Genomic DNA, 13,104 nt, shown 5'->3' with positions numbered 1-13,104 from the left:
ATGTTTTTTGATGGGAAAATGGTGATATATATCTTACCGGAGACATCATTGGATTATTCGTCCTCCTGCAGTAGCTGTTTAAAAGGCAGCTGTGAGCTTGGCTTCTCTCTGAGACACTGCCTGTTCACCGCAGCCATCCGACCTTGAGGTATGTCTTTACAATCTCACTAAAACACTTTTAAAACAATAAGCAGATAAGGGATCTTCCAAAATTATCCTAGTAAATGTGTCTAATTACATCTGAAACGTTCACACTGCCGCCGCCCACAGTTGTCGCTTTTTATTTTATTTATTTATTTATTTTTTCCTAGTTTCTTTTCTTTTTCTTCTATGTCCCACTCTCCCCTGTGGAGGGGGTCCGGTCCGATCCGGTGGCCATGTACTGCTTGCCTGTGTATCGGCTGGGGACATCTCTGCGCTGCTGATCCGCCTCGACATCTCTGCGCTGCTGAGCCGCCTCCGCTTGGGATGGTTTCCTGCTGGCTCCGCTGTGAACGGGACTCTCGCTGCTGAGTTGGACCCGCTTTGGACTGGACTCTCGCGACTGTGTTGGATCCATTGTGGATTGAACTTTCACAGTATCATGTTAGACCCGCTCGACATCCATTGCTTTCCTCCTCTCTAAGGTTCTCATAATCATTATTGTCACAGACGTCCCACTGGATCATTATTGTCACCGATGTCCCACTGGGTGTGAGTTTTCCTTGCCCTTATGTGGGCCTACCGAGGATGTCGTGGTGGTTTGTGCAGCCCTTTGAGACACTAGTGATTTAGGGCTATATAAGTAAACATTGATTGATTGATTGATTGATCTACGAATCTTTCATCCTCGCTCAAATTAATGGGGAAATTGTCGTTTTCTCGGTCCGAATAGCTCTTGCTGCTGGAGGCTCACATTAAAAACAATGTGAGGACAGAGGAGCCCTCACCCTTGTGACGTCATCGTCTGCGACTTCCGGCAAAGGCGAGGCTTTTTTATCAGCACCAAAAGTTGCGAACTTTATCGACGATGTTCTCTACTAAATTCTTTCAGCAAAAATAAATAAAACACATTTTATTCTATTTCGTTCTAATAAAAAACGGACAAATACTGAGCACTGCCATATCAACATTAATGGGGAGGAAATACAGAGAGTATACTCCACAAAATTCCTGGGGGTCATCATTGACGAATACCTCAATTTTAACATTAGCCATCTGTTAAACAAATTATCCAAATATGTTGGCCTGTTCTTTCACCTTCGTCATTATCTTCCTCTTTATGCTCTACTTACCTTATACAAAACTCTCTTTGAACCACATCTAAACTACTGTAATATCATCTGGTGTAACACCTTCCCTACCTACCTTCACAAATTAGAATCCATGCGAAAGAAAATTATAGGGGCCCTGTCATGGTCCAAGTTTAATGCCCCCACTCGTCATCTATTTCAAAAATATCATCTCTTAAGACTGACAGAGTTCAATATTTATCAAAAACTTGTTTAACCTATCAAGTCATTTACAGGCTGAATCTTAGGCTCTGTAGCTTGGTTCCTATCTACCATCCCCAGCATGCCCACAACACTCGTAACTTAGATCTGATATCAGGTAAATATCATTTACTGGCTTGTACCGCTCGCAGTGTCGTATGCAGGGGACCAAAGATTTGGAACCAGCTTAATGAGAGCCTCAAGCCACACATTAAAAGTGTTACCAAAACGGCCTTCTATCATCTCCGTAATATCGCTAAAATTCGCTCCATTCTGTCCACTAAAGACGCTGAGATCATTATCCATGCGTTTGTTACGTCTCGTCTCGATTACTGTAACGTATTATTTTCGGGTCTCCCCATGTCTAGCATTAAAAGATTACAGTTGGTACAAAATGCGGCTGCTAGACTTTTGACAAGAACAAGAAAGTCTGATCACATTACGCCTGTACTGTATATACCTTTATATACATATATACATACATATATACCTGTACTGTATATACCTTTATATACATATATACATACATATATACCTATACTGTATTTACCTTTATATACATATATACATACATATATACCTATACTGGCTCACCTGCACTGGCTTCCTGTGCACTTAAGATGTGACTTTAAGGTTTTACTACTTACGTATAAAATACTACACGGTCTAGCTCCATCCTATCTTGCCCATTGTATTGTACCATATGTCCCGGCAAGAAATCTGCCTTATTAGTGATTCCTAGAGCCCAAAAAAAGTCTGCGGGCTATAGAGCGTTTTCCATTCAGGCTCCAGTACTCTGGAATGCCCTCCCGGTAACAGTTCGAGATGCCACCTCAGTAGAAGCATTTAAGTCTCACCTTAAAACTCATTTGTATACTCTAGCCTTTAAATAGACTCCCTTTTTAGACCAGTTGATCTGCCGTTTCTTTTCTTTTTCTCCTATGTCCCACTCTCCCTTGTGGAGGGGGTCCGGTCCGATCCGTTGGCCATGTACTGCTCGCCTGTGTATCGGCTGGGGACATCTCTGCGCTGCTGATCCGCCTCCGCTTGGGATGGTTTCCTGCTGGCTCCGCTGTGAATGGGACTCTCGCTGCTGTGTTGGATCCGCTTTGGATCCATTATGGATTGAACTTTCACAGTATCATGTTAGACCCGCTCGACATCCATTGCTTTCCTCCTCTCCAAGGTTCTCATAGTCATCATTGTCACCGACGTCCCACTGGGTGTGAGTTTTCCTTGCCCTTATGTGGGCCTACCGAGGATGTTGTAGTGGTTTGTGTTGTGGTTTGTGCAGCCCTTTGAGACACTAGTGATTTAGGGCTATATAAGTAAACATTGATTAATTGATTGATCAAGATGCTGTATCCATTCTCCAACTTCAAAAAGAAACTGAAAACTTACTTATTAACCACATATCTTTAATGCTTATGTGGGGTAGACTACTGTTGGGTTTTGCATGGTTGAATGAATTTATGTATGTATGTATGTGTATGCTTGCTTTAGTACTATTATCTTGTGTTTATCAAATAGCGTTGTTGTTGTTTTGTTTTTGGTTGTTGTGCTTGCTGCCATGTTTAATCTTTCCATGTATATACTGTCCTTTGGACCCCCTGTTAAAAGCTTCTTCTAGCTTATTTGGGGGACCCCTTCACGTACCAAAATCTTTAAATGATGATATTCACCACTATTGTAATTGTTCTAAGGTATTGTGAATAAACTAAACTTGTAATATCGCGAAATGATCAAGTATGACACATAGAATGGACCTGCTATCCCCGTTTTTAAATATCAATCAATCAATCAATATTTATTTATATAGCCCCAAATCACAAATGTCTCAAAGGACTGCACAAATCATTACGACTACGACATCCTCGGAAGAACCCACAAAAGGGCAAGGAAAACTCACACCCAGTGGGCAGGGAGAATTCACATCCAGTGGGACGCCAGTGACAATGCTGACTATGAGAAACCTTGGAGAGGACCTCAGATGTGGGCAACCCCCCCCCTCTAGGGGACCGAAAGCAATGGATGTCGAGCGGGTCTAACATGATACTGTGAAAGTTCAATCCATAGTGGCTCCAACACAGCCGCGAGAGTTCAGTTCAAGCGGATCCAAGACAGCAACGAGAGTCCCGTCCACAGGAAACCATCTCAAGTGGAGGCGGATCAGCAGCGTAGAGATGTCCCCAACCGATACACAGGCGAGCGGTCCATCCTGGGTCCCGACGAGCGGTCCATCCTGGGTCTCGACTCTGGACAGCCAGTACTTCATCCATGGTCATCGGACCGGACCCCCTCCACAAGGGAGGGGGGGACATAGGAGAAAGAAAAGTAGCGGCAGATCAACTGGTCTAAAAAGGAGGTCTATTTAAAGGCTAGAGTATACAAATGAGTTTTAAGGTGAGACTTAAATGCTTCTACTGAGGTAGCATCTCAAACTGTTACCGGGAGGGCATTCCAGAGTACTGGAGCCCGAACGGAAAACGCTCTATAGCCCGCAGACTTTTTTTGGGCTTTGGGAATCACTAACAAGCCGGAGTCCTTTGAACGCAGATTTCTTGCCGGGACATATGGTACAATACAATCGGCAAGATATGATGGAGCTAGACCGTGTAGTATTTTATACGTAAGTAGTAAAACCTTAAAGTCACATCTTAAGTGCACAGGAAGCCAGTGCAGGTGAGCCAGTATAGGTATATATGTATGTATATATGTATATAAAGGTATATACAGTACAGGCGTAATATGATCAAACTTTCTTGTTCTTGTCAAAAGTCTAGCAGCCGCATTTTGTACCAACTGTAATCTTTTAATGCTAGACATGGGGAGACCCGAAAATAATACGTTACAGGCCGTTTTCGTAACGCTTTTAATGTGTGACTCAAAGGAGAGAGTTGGGTCGAAGATAATACCCAGATTTTTTACCGAGTCACCTTGTTTTATTATTTGGTTGTCAAATGTTAAAGTTGTATTATTAAATAGAGGTCGGTGTCTAGCAGGACCGATAATCAGCATTTCCGTTTTTTTGGCGTTAAGTTGCAAAAAGTTAGCGGACATCCATTGTTTAATTTCATTAAGACACGCCTCCAGCTGACTACAATCCGGCGTGTTGGTCAGCTTTAGGGGCATGTAGAGTTGGGTGTCATCAGCATAACAGTGAAAGCTAACACCGTATTTGCGTATGATGTCACCTAGCGGCAGCATGTAGATGCAGAAGAGTGCAGGGCCAAGGACCGAACCCTGGGGAACTCCACACGTTACCTTAACGTAGTCCGAGGTCACATTGTTATGGGAGACACACTGCATCCTATCAGTAAGATAAGAGTTAAACCAAGACAGGGCTAAGTCTGACATACCAATTGATACGTTCTAATAAAATATTATGATCGACGGTCCATGGTTCTTGCCCGGAAAAGGGTGGAGTGCCATCTCCGGGTTGGGGAGGAGACCCTGCCCCAAGTGGAGGAGTTCAAGTACCTAGGAGTCTTGTTCACGAGTGGGGGAAGAGTGGATCGTGAGATCGACAGGCGGATATGTGCGGCGTCTTCAGTAATGCGGACGTTGTATCGATCCGTTGTGGTGAAGAAGGAGCTGAGCCGGAAGGCAAAGCTCTCAATTTACCGGTCGATCTACGTTCCCATCCTCACCTATGGTCATGAGCTTTGGGTCATGACCGAAAGGATAAGATCACGGGTACAAGCGGCCGAAATGAGTTTCCTCCGCCGTGTGGCGGGGCTCTCCCTTAGGGATAGGGTGAGAAGCTCTGCCATCCGGGAGGGACTCAAAGTAAAGCCGCTGCTCCTCCACATCGAGAGGAGCCAGATGAAGTGGTTCGGGCATCTGGTCAGGATGCCACCCGAACGCCTCCCTAGGGATGTGTTTAGGGCACGTCCAGCTGGTAGGAAGCCACGGGGAAGACCCAGGACACGTTGGGAAGACTATGTCTCCCGGCTGGCCTGGGAACGCCTCGGGATCCCCCGGGAAGAGCTAGACGAAGTGGCTGGAGATAGGGAAGTCTGGGCTTCCCTGCTTAGGCTGCTGCCCCTGCGACCCGACCTCGGATAAGCGGAAGATGATGGATGGATGGATGGTATCGAAAGCGGCGCTAAGATCGAGGAGCAGCAACATAGATGACGCATCAGAATCCATCGTTAGCAATAGATCATTAGTCATTTTCCGTGGAGTGATTTGCCCTGAAACCGGATTGAAAGGTTTCACATAGATTGTTAGGCGCTAAGTGTTCATTTAATAAGAAAATCTCATTTCAGTAGGCCTTTAAATACAAGTTCCTCGGCTGTTATGTTGCACATGTTAGGTGTCTGTACCTAATCAAGGCTCTCTTGCCCTCCCTCTCACTCCGTTCTTCATCCCCTCACTCTTCTGACCTTACAAGGAGAGGCGAGGAGAGGGTTGATGTCATTCTATGAAGAATGCTGCAAGAATCCAGAGAGAACGGGGGAGCGAGGAGGGCGGGCTGCGGAGGCGGAGGAGGGGTCCGGGTGGACAGAAAGAGAGAGAGGGGCGCTGTTTACATTGTACTTACACAGATCCTCGGCCAAAGTCAAACGAGAGAGAACTTGTTTGAAAGGATGCTGTCATTCCTCATCCAGCACAGGGGGAGGTTCCACTTCTAGTCGGCGGCTGGAAAGAGGAAGCTGGAGTGAAAGAGAGCGAGGCAGAAAAGGGGAGAAGTTACTATTACTGGCAACGAGCACAAAGAAGAAGGGGAGAGAACCACTTCCAGTGCTTTACTACGGTAAGAAGTCAATATTGTGCGGCCTTTTGATGACCTAATTAGGACAAGTGCTGACACCTTCCACGTGTGATCACAGACGCGACTAAACACGTTTTAACAGCTTGTATATACCTGGGTTTAATTACTTGTTCGGCTACATCAAAATGGTTACTTTGTTCTTTTTTTTCTTCCATTGACTAGAAAGTGGCGATAAAGGGCGGCTATGCGGAAGCACCAACCTTAGCCACAGGGAGGGGAAGGAAAAAAAAAAGTTCCTGTTAGCTTAGCGTGCTAGCAATGGTTGTACTTCAAAGATTTGTCGCTGCCATTGAACTGGATACTGAAAGTAGGATCATTGAGGCGGTGTTTAATCCCTTCAGGCACATCAAGGACACGCTTCAAAGTGCCGTGAAAGAGGGGCGTGCTAGTCGTCCACGAAGCTAGGCTAACGTGACAGCCGCGGAGCTGGCAGGTGAGTGGCCGTGGCCGCGGTCATTCAAGCGGATTTGGTTCTGCTGTTTTGTACCCGCTTAGAACATAAATATATTGAAAATAACCACGCCAGACTCCTTGAATGAACCTTTTTTTTATGCACAAGTGACCTACTGGAGCTAGCTACTAAGTATCCATCCATTTTTTATTTTTTTTTACCGCTTGTCCCTTTTGGGGTGGCGGGAGGTGCTGGAGCCTATCTCAGCTACAAACCCCGTTGGAAAATTGTGTTAGATGTAAATATAAACTGAATACATCCATCCATTTTCTACCGCTTAATCCCTTTTTGGGGTCGCGGGGGGCGCTGGCGCCTATCTCAGCTACAATCGGGCGGAAGGCGGTGTACACCCTGGACAAGTCGCCACCTCATCGCAGGGCCAACACAGATAGACAGACAACATTCACACACCAGGGCCAATTTAGTGTTGCCAATCAACCTATCCCCAGGTGCATGTCTTTGGAAGTGGGAGGAAGTAAGTATCCATCCATTTTTATTTTTTTTTACCGCTTGTCCCTTTTGGGGTGGCGGGAGGTGCTGTAGCCTATCTCAGCTACAAACCCCCGTTGGGAAATTGTGTTAGATGTAAATATAAACGGAATACATCCATCCATCCATTTTTTACCGCTTAATCCCTTTTTGGGGTCGCGGGGGGCGCTGGCGCCTATCTCAGCTACAATCGGGCGGAAGGCGGGGTACACCCTGGACAAGTCGCCACCTCATCGCAGGGCCAACACAGATAGACAACATTCACACACTAGGGCCAATTTAGTGTTGCCAATCAACCTATCCCCAGGTGCATGTCTTTGGAAGTGGGAGGAAGTAAGTATCCATCCATTTTTATTTTTTTTACCGCTTGTCCCTTTTGGGGTGGCGGGAGGTGCTGTAGCCTATCTCAGCTACAAACCCCGTTGGAAAATTGTGTTAGATGTAAATATAAACGGAATACATCCATCCATCCATTTTCTACCGCTTAATCCCTTTTTGGGGTCGCGGGGGGCGCTGGCGCCTATCTCAGCTACAATCGGGCGGAAGGCGGGGTACACCCTGGACAAGTCGCCGCCTCATCGCAGGGCCAACACAGATAGACAGACAACATTCACACACTAGGGCCAATTTAGTGTTGCCAATCAACCTATCCCCAGGTGCATGTCTTTGGAAGTGGGAGGAAGTAAGTATCCATCCATTTTTATTTTTTTTTACCGCTTGTCCCTTTTGGGGTGGCGGGAGGTGCTGGAGCCTATCTCAGCGACAAACCCCCGTTGGGAAATTGTGTTAGATGTAAATATAAACGGAATACATCCATCCATCCATTTTTTACCGCTTAATCCCTTTTTGGGGGCGCTGGCGCCTATCTCAGCTACAATCGGGCGGAAGGCAGGGTACACCCTGGACAAGTCGCCACCTCATCGCAGGGCCAACACAGATAGACAGACAACATTCACACACTAGGGCCAATTTAGTGTTGCCAATCAACCTATCCCCAGATGCATGTCTTTGGAAGTGGGAGGAAGTAAGTATCCATCCATTTTTATTTTTTTTTACCGCTTGTCCCTTTTGGGGTGGCGGGAGGTGCTGTAGCCTATCTCAGCTACAAACCCCCGTTGGGAAATTGTGTTAGATGTAAATATAAACGGAATACATCCATCCATTTTCTAACGCTTAATCTCTTTTTGGGGTCGCGGGGGGCGCTGGCGCCTATCTCAGCTACAATCAGGCGGAAGGCGGGGTACACCCTGGACAAGTCGCCACCTCATCGCAGGGCCAACACAGATAGACAGACAACATTCACACACTAGGGCCAATTTAGTGTTGCCAATCAACCTATCCCCAGGTGCATGTCTTTGGAAGTGGGAGGAAGTAAGTATCCATCCATTTTTTTTTTTTTTTACCGCTTGTCCCTTTTGGGGTGGCGGGAGGTGCTGTAGCCTATCTCAGCTACAAACCCCCGTTGGGAAATTGTGTTAGATGTAAATATAAACGGAATACATCCATCCATTTTCTAACGCTTAATCCCTTATTGGAGTCGCGGGGGGCGCTGGCGCCTATCTCAGCTACAATCGGGCGGAAGGCAGAGTACACCCTGGACAAGTTGCCACCTCATCGCAGGGCCAACACAGATAGACAGACAACATTCACACACTAGGGCCAATTTAGTGTTGCCAATCAACCTATCCCCAGGTGCATGTCTTTGGAAGTGGGAGGAAGTAAGTATCCATCCATTTTTATTTTTTTTTACCGCTTGTCCCTTTTGGGGTGGCAGGAGGTGCTGGAGCCTATCTCAGCTACAAACCCCCGTTGGGAAATTGTGTTAGATGTAAATATAAACGGAATACATCCATCCATCCATTTTTTACCGCTTAATCCCTTTTTGGGGGCGCTGGCGCCTATCTCAGCTACAATCGGGCGGAAGGCGGGGTACACCCTGGACAAGTCGCCACCTCATCGCAGGGCCAACACAGATAGACGGACAACATTCACACACTAGGGCCAATTTAGTGTTGCCAATCAACCTATCCCCAGGTGCATGTCTTTGGAAGTGGGAGGAAGTAAGTATCCATCCATTTTTATTTTTTTTTACCGCTTGTCCCTTTTGGGGTGGCGGGAGGTGCTTGAGCCTATCTCAGCTACAAACCCCCGTTGGGAAATTGTGTTAGATGTAAATATAAGCGGAATACATCCATCTATCCATCCATTTTCTACCGCTTAATCCCTTTTTGGGGTCGCGGGGGGCGCTGGCGCCTGTCTCAGCTACAATCGGGCGGAAGACGGGGTACACCCTGGACAAGTCGCCACCTCATCGCAGGGCCAACACAGATAGACAGACAACATTCACACACTAGGGCCAATTTAGTGTTGCCAATCAACCTTTCCCCAGGTGCATGTCTTTGGAAGTGGGAGGAAGTAAGTATCCATCCATTTTTTTTTTTTTTTTACCGCTTGTCCCTTTTGGGGTGGCGGGAGGTGCTGGAGCCTATCTCAGCTACAAACCCCGTTGGAAAATTGTGTTAGATGTAAATATAAACGGAATACATCCATCCATTTTCTAACGCTTAATCCCTTTTTGGGGTCGCGGGGGGCGCTGGCGCCTATCTCAGCTACAATCAGGCGGAAGGCGGGGTACACCCTGGACAAGTCGCCACCTCATCGCAGGGCCAACACAGATAGACAGACAACATTCACACACTAGGGCCAATTTAGTGTTGCCAATCAACCTATCCCCAGGTGCATGTCTTTGGAAGTGGGAGGAAGTAAGTATCCATCCATTTTTATTTTTTTTTACCGCTTGTCCCTTTTGGGGTGGCGGGAGGTGCTGGAGCCTATCTCAGCTACAAACCCCCGTTGGGAAATTGTGTTAGATGTAAATATAAACGGAATACATCCATCCATCCATTTTCTACCGCTTAATCCCTTTTAGGGGTCGCGGGGGGCGCTGGCGCCTGTCTCAGCTACAATCGGGCGGAAGGCGGGGTACACCCTGGACAAGTCGCCACCTCATCGCAGGGCCAACACAGATAGACAGACAACATTCACACACTAGGGCCAATTTAGTGTTGCCAATCAACCTATCCCCAGGTGCATGTCTTTGGAAGTGGGAGGAAGTAAGTATCCATCCATTTTTTTTTTTTTTTACCGCTTGTCCCTTTTGGGGTGGCGGGAGGTGCTGGAGCCTATCTCAGCTACAAACCCCGTTGGAAAATTGTGTTAGATGTAAATATAAACGGAATACATCCATCCATTTTCTAACGCTTAATCCCTTTTTGGGGTCGCGGGGGGCGCTGGCGCCTATCTCAGCTACAATCGGGCGGAAGGCGGGGTACACCCTGGACAAGTCGCCACCTCATCGCAGGGCCAACACAGATAGACAGACAACATTCACACACTAGGGCCAATTTAGTGTTGCCAATCAACCTATCCCCAGGTGCATGTCTTTGGAAGTGGGAGGAAGCCGGAGTACCCGGAGGGAACCCACGCAGTCACGGGGAGAACATGCAAACTCCACACAGAAAGATCCCGAGCCTGGATTTGAACCCAGGACTGCAGGACCTTGGTATTGTGAGGCAGACGCACCGTGAGGCCAAACGGAATACAATGATTTGCAAATCATTTTCAACCCATATTCAGTTGAATATGCGACCAAGACAACATATTTGATGTTCAAACTGATAAACATTTTTTTTTTTTGTGCAAATAATCATTAACTTTACAATTTGATGCCAGCAACACGTGACAAAGAAGTTGGGGAAGGTGGCAATAAATACTGATAAAGTTGAGGAATGCTCATCAAACACCTATTTGGAACATCCCACTGCCTGCAGTCCTGGGTTCAAATCCAGGCTCGGGATCTTTCTGTGTGGAGTTTGCATGTTCTCCCCGTGAATGCGTGGGTTCCCTCCGGGTACTCCGGCTTCCTCCCACTTCCAAAGACATGCACCTGGGGATAGGTTGATTGGCAACACTAAATTGGCCCTAGTGTGTGAATGTTGTCTGTCTATCTGTGTTGGCCCTGCGATGAGGTGGCGACTTGTCCAGGGTGTACCCCGCCTTCCGCCCGATTGTAGCTGAGATAGGCGCCAGCGCCCCCCGCGACCCGGAAGGGAATAAGCTGTAGAAAATGGATGGATGGTGTGCAGGCTAATTGGGAACAGGTGGGTGCCATGAATGAGTATAAAAGCAGCTTCCATGAAATAGATAGATAGTACTTTATTGATTCCTTCAGGAAAATTAAAATTCCAGCAGCAGTGTACAGAGTTGAGATCAATTTAAATAAAAGTAAAAAGTAAACAATGGGGGTTTAAATGGAAACAAAATAGAGGAATATTACAATAAGAATAAAAAATAAAAAGCAACAATGGGAATAAAAATATAACAGTAAAATAAGAATATAACAGGACGAAGTAGGCAGTAGTGACCATGTTATGAAAACGTATTACACTGTTATTGTTTTGCATCCCCTGTCATCCTAGTACCCCCTGCCCCCCGCCCCAGAGAGGAGTTGTACAGTCTAATGGCGTGTGGGACAAAGGAGTTTTTGAGTCTATTAGTCCTGCACTTGGGATGAAGCAGTCTAGAACTGAACAGGCTCCTCTGGCTACTGATAACACTATGCAGAGGGTGACTGCCATCATCCAGGATGCTCACTAGTTTGTCAACAGTCCTCTTCTCTGCCACAGTCACCAGTTATGAAATGTTAAGTAATTCACAAACAAGGATGGGGCGAGGGTCACCAATTTGCAAGCAAATTGTCGAACAGTTTTAGAACAACATTTCTCAACGAGCTATTGCAAGGAATTTAGGGATTTTACCATCTACAGTCCGTAAAATCATCAAAAGGTTCAGAGAATCTCGAGAAATCACTGCACGTAAGCGATGATATTACGGACCTTTGATCCCTCAGGCAGTACTGCATCGAAAACCCACATCAGTGTGTAAAGGATATAACCACATGGGCTCAGGAACACTTCAGAAAACCACTGTCAGTAACTACAGTTGGTCGCTACATGTGTAAGTGCAAGTTAAAACTCTACTATGCAAAGCGAAAGCCATTTTTCAACAAGATCCAGGTACGCGGCCGGCTTTGTTGGGCCCGAGCTCATCTAAGATTGACTGATGCAAAGTAGAAAAGTGTTCTGTGGTCTGACGAGTACACATTTCAAATTATATTTGGAAACTGTGGGCGTGGTGTCCTCCGGAACAAAGAGGAAAATAACCATCTGGATTGTTATAGGTGCAAAGTTGAAAAGCCAGCATGTGTGATGGTATGGGGGTGTATTAGTGCCCAAGGCATGGGTAACTTACACATCTGTGAAGGCACCATTAATGCTGAAAAGGTCCATACAGGTTATGGAGCAACACATGTTGTCATCCAAGTAGGGCTGGGCGATATATCGATATATACGATATATCGCGGGTTTGTCTCTGTGCCATATAGAAAATGACTATATCGTAATATTCGAGTATACATTCTCACACAGTTGCTGGCACGGCCACTCTACCAACCGAGCTATACCACGCCCCATGCGATTTAAGATTCAGATAGGTTGATTGGCGACACTAAATTGGCCCTAGTTTGTGAATGTAGTCCGTCTTACTGTGTTGGCCCTGTGATGAGGTGGCGAGTTGTCCAGGGTGTACGCAACCCCCCGCGACCCTGAAAGGGACAAGCGGTAGAAAATGGATAGATGGAACCACGATAGACTCCTTGTATGAACCTTTTTTAACGGGCACTATGTTATGCACTAGTGAACTGGTCTGGGTGTACCTGACCTACTGCAGCTAGCTACTAAGTATACCACTCGATTTAAAAAAAAAAAAATCAATTTGCAGTTGGCCATATTATACTTTTACTTTTCTGGATAATATATGCGATTTGAGATTCAGATAGGTTGATTGGCAACACTAAA

At 46.3% G+C, this 13,104-nt stretch overlaps 1 protein-coding gene across 3 annotated transcripts in view; it reads left to right on the top strand.

The window, feature by feature from the left end:
• The first annotated feature begins 5,960 nt into the window (after nt 1-5,960).
• Nucleotides 5,961-13,104, top strand: part of zyx (zyxin) — a 30,387-nt gene continuing 23,243 nt past the window's right edge. Inside the window, exons 1-2 of one of the 3 annotated variants that reach the window (XM_061914926.1) lie at nt 5,961-6,231; nt 6,591-6,682. The gene's annotated coding sequence lies outside the window, so the exon portion shown is untranslated. Of the gene's footprint in view, nt 6,232-6,300; nt 6,683-13,104 lie in introns of those variants that run through there. The other 2 variants (XM_061914925.1, XM_061914924.1) reach the window with 2 other exon arrangements.

Source organism: Nerophis ophidion, linkage group LG11 (genome assembly GCF_033978795.1).
Source record: "Nerophis ophidion isolate RoL-2023_Sa linkage group LG11, RoL_Noph_v1.0, whole genome shotgun sequence".
Taxonomy (NCBI): Eukaryota; Metazoa; Chordata; class Actinopteri; order Syngnathiformes; family Syngnathidae; genus Nerophis; species Nerophis ophidion.
This window is presented reverse-complemented; position numbering and strand designations above follow the sequence as displayed.